The 4226-nt window shown below is 43.2% G+C and overlaps 2 non-coding genes across 2 annotated transcripts; both read left to right on the plus strand.

Annotated features, from left to right (window-relative positions):
* The first annotated feature begins 2038 nt into the window (after window positions 1-2038).
* LOC140267936 (U5 spliceosomal RNA) lies at window positions 2039-2152 on the plus strand. Its single transcript, XR_011907465.1, has one exon. It is a non-coding gene; the product is annotated as a U5 spliceosomal RNA (small nuclear RNA).
* A 308-nt stretch (window positions 2153-2460) lies between these two features.
* On the plus strand, window positions 2461-2651 carry LOC140267635 (U2 spliceosomal RNA). Its single transcript, XR_011907232.1, has one exon. It is a non-coding gene; the product is annotated as a U2 spliceosomal RNA (small nuclear RNA).
* The last annotated feature ends 1575 nt before the right edge of the window (window positions 2652-4226 follow it).

Below are 4226 nucleotides of genomic sequence, written 5' to 3' on the forward strand. Positions count from 1 at the left end.
CCTCTTTTTATACTGATTGATGAAGATTAAGTTGTTCTTTCTCAAACTACAATTTTTTTTTAATTGTTGAAACTTGATTTGAAGTGGATAAATAAGGAGGACAAACAGTTTTAAGTCAGGATGATAGAAGCAATTAATTTTATAGCAAAATCTGTACTTCGTCATATGTCGAGAGATGCTTATTGCTGAAGACGTTCTTTCTCATTCTACAAAGTACAATGTTGTTTATCGTTGAAACTTGATTAGACATGAATAAATATGAAGGACAAAGCAGTCTTAACTTGGTTTGAGTTAAGGAATTCGTTTTATAGGAGAATCCGAATTCGTGCATAACTCGTAAAATAGAGCTTATTTTCGGATTCCTGAAGAATGAGTCTGGTTCTTTCTCATAATACAAAGTTTGTTGTTTATTGTTGAAACTTCATCAGAAGTGATGAAATAAATGAATGCCTATCAACAAATGTGGGATCTAAACTCTAGTGCTTCCTCTAAAATAATTTCCTTTCTCAATTCAGAAATTTGTGTGTGTAAGTCACAACACCCGTGACACCAAAACGGCTTTCTTTTCTCTCTTTTCTCTACACTCTGCACTGTGAGCACACACACCAAATCAGAAAGGCTTTTTTCTCTCTTTTCTACATTATGGACTGTGGGGACACAAAACCGCTCTCTCTTTTTTTTTTTTGATTGTGTGCCAGGGCGTTGTCTCACGTATTAGATTATGTATAAGATACGAATGGGTTTATCAGTCACATCAGAATCCATACATACTGATCCTCCCGTAATAAAATGGTCGGATCTTATCAAACACACTTTGTTTCTTGTGACAATCAAGTCAGCGAAACAGCGTATACACGTCAAGACACTGAATCAAGTTTGCCACAAGAACTCATAAGTTTGGCAGTATTGCTCTGCCGTCAGCAATCATACACCCATTTTATTTTCGTGAGACATGTGCAGGCACGCAGGTACCTGTTCATCTACTGTTCTATCACTATGAATTAGTTTATCTATTATCAATAAGGATACTTCTACAACTACTATCAAAGTATGTCCGGACTTCTTATGTTGTCAGTTGCTATATATGAATAAGTGGGTAGCTACTGACAAGCATTAAGCATGTCACACAGCCCAAACATATACCATTTCAGGACACAACACACAGTTAACAACCACAGTGAAGCGTGTCAAAGCCCAAACATGTAACATTCAACAGGACACTTACACAACACATTCAAATAAAACAGTCAGACAACATACACCAAGAACATATACCCCAGCCGGCATTGCTCCCTGCCTATTTTCCTACAGCTCACTATGTGTGCGTACACCTTTATTCACAAACTCTTCAACTTATACTCTTTTACCGAAGCTGCTACAGCTCAATTGGCCGAATACCCTTAGATCCTATTTCGGTGAATTTGACATCTGCCTTACATGTAACAGATTAGCGGTTTAGCAGTTTTAATTTAGTTTGAGTGAAGGAATTCATTTTATAGCAAAATCCGAAATCGTGAAGAACTCATGAAAGTAAGCTTATTCTCGGATTCCTGAAACTTTAGATTTGCTCTTTCTTTTACTGCAAAGTACAACGTTGTTTTTTTTTGTTTAAATCTTTCTAGACATGGTAAATATGAAGGACAAAGCAGTTTTAACATAGTTTGAGTGAAGGAATTCATTTTATAGATAAAATCCCAAGAGTCTGCTGAGAAAAGAGAGTGAATGCGAAGTAGACTTTAACACGGCTCTGGGAGCGAGCCGATGGTGGGCTAACCGGGAGAATTGCTTGAAAGAAACACGACACCGAATGAGCGGTCAGAACAAAGCCTCAATACGGTGTTCCCGTGGTGTTTTTGTGGCAGCCTTGTCTTTTGCACAGAGTAAAAGACAAGGCAGCCATCGAATAGGGCCCGATTGTTCCTACTTGGTCAGCCGAGGAGCAAGGGGGGAGCAAGCGTCTCAACCAAGCAAAGCTCACCATGGGGAAGGTGGCTATGCCAACTAGCCTGATGCCCTGCTCCCGCAGGGACGGATAATCGTACTCTGGTTTCTCTTCATAACGTACAAGTTTTTCGCCTTTTACTAAAGACTTCTGTGGAGAGCAGCACTATTGAGTTGTTTCTATTTTTGGCAGGCTTTACCTTTGCGGGTGAAGCCCTTTTTGTCTGTGCAAAAGAAATCTTGTTACTGTGCAGAGTGACTTCTCTGAGTAGAGTCGCCTTACTTGTTGCGACTGTGCCGATGTTCGAAGCTGGAGTGCAAAGTTGTTGCTTGAATGGTGCTCCCTGGAGCGTGCGGGAGTGCAAAGTTATACCATTTAAAAGGGCTGAAGAGTGCTCATTGCAGCGGGTGGGCGGAGGTGCAAAGGGACACTCTGGCCACCAATGGCCATAAAAAGAAGACAGCTACAAGTGCGCATTGTGCCAGGAAGGGCCCTCGGTCGTGAACCAGTGGACAGTTATCGCTTCTCTGCCTTTTGGCTAAGATCAAGTGTAGTATCTGTTCTTATCAGTTTAATATCTGATATGTCCTCTATAAGAGGACTACATATTAAATGGATTTTTAGCAATAGGAGTTGAAAAAGGAGCTTGCTCCGTTCACTCCAAGCATCGACCCGGTACTGCAGTGCCGCTGGGAACGGTGCGCTCTTCTCTGCTCTTGTGAAAAAGCAAACAGCGGTGCAGGATGGAAGTTTCAGGGAGCCCAAGATGAAACTTTCTTTTAGTCTGTTGAGAAAAGAGAGTGAATGCGAAGTAGACTTTAACACGGGGAGCTCTGGGAGCCGAGTGCGGGCTAACCGGGAGAATTGCTTGAAAGAAACGCGACACCGAATGAGCGGTCAGAACAAAGCCTCAATACGGTGTTCCCCTGGTGCTTTTGTTTGGCTGTTTGGCTGAGGAGTGCTCAGTGCAGCGGGTGGGCGGAGATGCAAAGTGACACTCTGGCCACCTCGAAAACCGAGGTTACATCCACTACCAGGGGCAGCCCAAGCTCTGCCGCAAGTGCGGTGAGCATGGGCACCTGGTTGAGGCTTGTACCAAAGTGATATGTGGGAAGTGCAGAGAAATTGGGCACACTTTTGGAGAGTGTCCAAATGGCAGGAAATGTAATCTCTGTGGAGAATTAAATCACCTCTTCAGAGATTGCCCTAAATCTTTTGCCAACAAATTAAAGACGGTAAAGCCACAGTCAAGCCAACAAAGAGAAGGACCAGAGGTGGCAGTTGGTGAACAAAGTGAAGAGGTTGACCCAATAAATTCAAACTTCCCGCCAAAAGCTTGGATTGGAAGTGAGGAGCAAAAAGGGGAGGGGCCTGTAGAGGCCTCACCACTCAGTGCTGAAGTCTGTGAGAATTCACAGGCAGAGGGTGGAGCCACGCTAAATGAGGAGGAAGAGCAGACAAGTGAGTCTAGTGAAGATACTCACCTCCCCAAAGGTCAACAGCCGAAGAGGACGGCATCTGAGTTGTCCTCTGATTCCCCAATGGTATCAGAGAAGAGGGGAAGGGTTAGGTCCCTTTCAGACAGTTCTTCAGTGGAAGAACCTAGAGTCTTCCCCTCCGACTCACCAAATGAGGTCTCAAATGAGGTGTTTGGCTGCAAGAAGGCCATAGTTTGCCAAAAGCGGGTAAGGTGCGAATGACCGACTAAATATCAACAAAAGTGGGGGCGGAGGTCTTCGGATGCAAGTGGGTGTGAATATGGTGGAGAGGAAGCTGTGAATGGCCGACCATAGTAAAAAGCGGGTGAGAGAAGGTGCGAATGTCAAACCATACATGATCAAAACAGGGAGCGGAGGTGTTTGGCTGCGACAAGGTGTGAATGTCCACCCATAATTAATGAAAAGCGGGCAACAAGTAGGTTCGAATGCCCAACCATACATCATCAAAAGCAGGAGTGGATGTGTTCGGCTACAAGGAGGTTTGAATATCCGACCATAGTTTGTAAAAAGCGGGTAAGAAAAGGTTTGAATGCCCAAACATACACCATCAAAAGAGGGAGCGGAGGTGTTCCGCTGTAAGACGGTGTGAATGTCCGACCATATTTAAACAAAAAAAAACAACGTTGTACTTTGCAGTAAAAGAAAGAGCAAATCTAAAGTTTCAGGAATCCGAGAATAAGCTTACTTTCATGAGTTCTTAACGATTTCGGATTTTTGCTATAAAATGAATTCCTTCACTCAAACTAAATTAAAACTGCTAAACCGCTAATCTGTTACATGTAAGG

This window comes from Leuresthes tenuis, unplaced genomic scaffold (assembly GCF_036924035.1).
Source record: "Leuresthes tenuis unplaced genomic scaffold, fLeuTen1.0.hap1 SCAF_13, whole genome shotgun sequence".
In the NCBI taxonomy this organism is placed as follows: Eukaryota; Metazoa; Chordata; class Actinopteri; order Atheriniformes; family Atherinopsidae; genus Leuresthes; species Leuresthes tenuis.